The sequence below is a fragment of the Zophobas morio genome, unplaced genomic scaffold (genome assembly GCF_036711695.1).
Source record: "Zophobas morio isolate AGI-343-1 ecotype UQ-CSIRO unplaced genomic scaffold, CSIRO_AGI_Zmor_V1 ptg000029l, whole genome shotgun sequence".
In the NCBI taxonomy this organism is placed as follows: domain Eukaryota; kingdom Metazoa; phylum Arthropoda; class Insecta; order Coleoptera; family Tenebrionidae; genus Zophobas; species Zophobas morio.
The window spans coordinates 5,532,646-5,535,198 of NW_026972134.1; the positions used below are offsets into that span (position 1 = coordinate 5,532,646).

Genomic DNA, 2,553 nt, shown 5'->3' on the forward strand with positions numbered 1-2,553 from the left:
AAGGGAATTTTAGGATAAGAAAGGGAAAAAGGGAATTTTTTGACAAAAGTCGGCAATTTTGGGGAATTTTTAGAAGCATTCTTAAGTACGCTGACAACGCAGCAAAGAAAATGTGAAAATTGATAAATCATTATTTTTTCAGCTTAGAAAAGAGCAACATAGTTTGGTACATGGTAGAAGGAGACATGGTATAGGCATACGCATCGGGTGTGACGTCAACTGGGGTGAAATTAGCGCGAAATTTAAAATACAATTCGCCATCCGACAACTAATTGACGTATTGGACAGAGCAATGACAACTCAAGCTGAAATTCCCTAGACTTCCCTAGCGAAGCTCACAAGAGTCACAAGGTCGTTGATGCCACCTAACGTCACAAATGGATGCGCAGACCATTTTTAAATTGGTACATCGGATGCCTATACCATGTCTCCTTCTACCATGGTTTGGTAGGTCTTGGTTGTGTGTTGAGGTCAAGAGTAGACAAAATGTACTAAATGTAAAACGTAGGTCAACTTGTCATTGACAAGACCAAAAAAAGAAACAAGATTGGGGAGAGTTCTTTAAACGCTGTTGCTGTTTTTAGGAGCTTTTTGCAGGCAACAGAACTGGATGTTGTTAAGTATCCAATAACACAAGGCCATCCAGTTACATAATGTTGCAATGTATTAATTTAAACACTGATAAAGAGGCTGGATTTTTGTCCTTTATTTGTACTGTAATTATAGAACTATATTTTTGTTACTTTGTCTTGTCAATTTTGAAATTACAGTGTTTGTTTACTATATTATTATTATTAAAAGAAGTTAAAAAGAAAGGAGCGTTGTTTTTGGGGAGTAAATTAGTAGATTAAGTGTTTTCTTGATCCGAGAGAAATTTTATCAATTTGTAATGGTAGTAATAGGTAGGTACCTATATGCAAAAGAGAATTTTGAGGCTGAAAAGGGAATTTTTATCGTCCATGTAGGGAATTCGCCATTACGAAGGTTGGCAACACTGGACACATGATTACGTTCGACTTCACTGCAACTCTTGCACTCCTGCACAGGTTATTTCATAATTATCATTGTAACTTGTCGCAATATTGTAAAAATTGATAAACAATTTTCAATGAAAACAGGATAACCTGAGTCTTCATGGTAATTATGATACAAGAGCAACGATAAATAGAAACGTGTTTTATCTTTCATCTGTAGAAAGAAGAATGCCACCTGCTGTAATTTAGACTTGCAGTTGATACGTTTACGAATTACGATAAAATGAAGCCAAAAATATTGTGGTCACGAATGAAAACAAATGTTGGGTTGGTAAAAAAACAAGGTGAATTGATTTATTTATTGTTGCTGCTTCATAAAAATTACTTTACAGATGGGGAATAACTGAGATATTCAGAATTTGTTTAAATTATTGTACATGAGTATACGTGATAATTATATGTGTGGCTAACTATGATATGATATGACTCGAAGGACCAGCTCTCTCGGCTGAAATGATCAATTTCGCGAGCAACACCAAAATTGTCTATAATGGGTAGATCACCTTAATTAGTCGCAACGGATGACCAATTTTTCATCAAAAAAATGGGACACCAACAAGTCTTTAACGTTATGTTTAATAACTCTAATATTTGGTACTACTTATTATTTACAAAGTGTACAAGGAATTTGGTTGAAGGCGATAGGTCTGGCTATGCTCCTCCGTCCTGAGGATTTTAGTGGTAATAATGAAGAAAATGGAACTTCACAAAATTCAGAGGCTAAAATAATACGTATGTTGAAAATAATTTGACTGCTTATTTAAACTTACTGTTACAGGAGTGGTTAGAAACATTGGGAACACATAGACCAAATAACCAAAAAGCAATTATTTTTCTGTTGTTAACTTTCTTAGATCTGAATCCCATGGATTTTAATACTCGATGTAAAGTATTTAAACTTGCTGTATATTCTGGATGTTCTTTCGCAAAAATAAACAAATCCTGAAGAGTAAAAAACTCATTTTTTTTGCTTTTGTCAAATATACGGTAGGTTAGATCTTTAAATTCCAAATTTGAATACCACTGCGATTTTTGTTTTGGTTTCCACTTTGCTTCTTGTAACGGTTCTCCAGATTGGTGTTGGGTTATAATTTTGTGGGCTTGACATCGGGAACACTATGAAAAGGATACGAATTAATGATAAGTTTACAGGGAAAGTCGGAAAGTTTATGCAGTGTTTGAATTTAATGAGGGACATTTAGTTGTATTGTGTAGGATATAAAGAGTGGGTATAAAACTTGAAAAGACAATGTTGTACTAAAAAGCGAGATATACACTTTCAACTTGAGGTAGTTAAAACTAAAAGTCCTTCGACAGACCACCGTGTTGTGAAAAAAGTTCCGAATGTCGATACGTTACTCTCATAGTATAGTACTCTCTTTCCATGGTATAAGAATAACTAAGTATATACTGAAAAGATTTTTACAAGCTTGAATTCAAGTTCTCGGGACGATGCTTAGGGATAAGCAAGTTTCAATTCATTGTGGCAGTTGGCAAGTGCCATTTTCATCTGCTTATT

The 2,553-nt window shown here is 34.5% G+C and overlaps 1 long non-coding RNA gene across 1 annotated transcript; it reads left to right on the forward strand.

Annotated features, from left to right (window-relative positions):
* The first annotated feature begins 1,005 nt into the window (after positions 1–1,005).
* Positions 1,006–1,995, forward strand: LOC135137623 (uncharacterized). The gene is made up of 3 exons (XR_010281892.1): positions 1,006–1,137; positions 1,195–1,318; positions 1,367–1,995. It is a non-coding gene; the product is annotated as an uncharacterized LOC135137623 (long non-coding RNA).
* Positions 1,996–2,553: the final 558 nt, after the last annotated feature.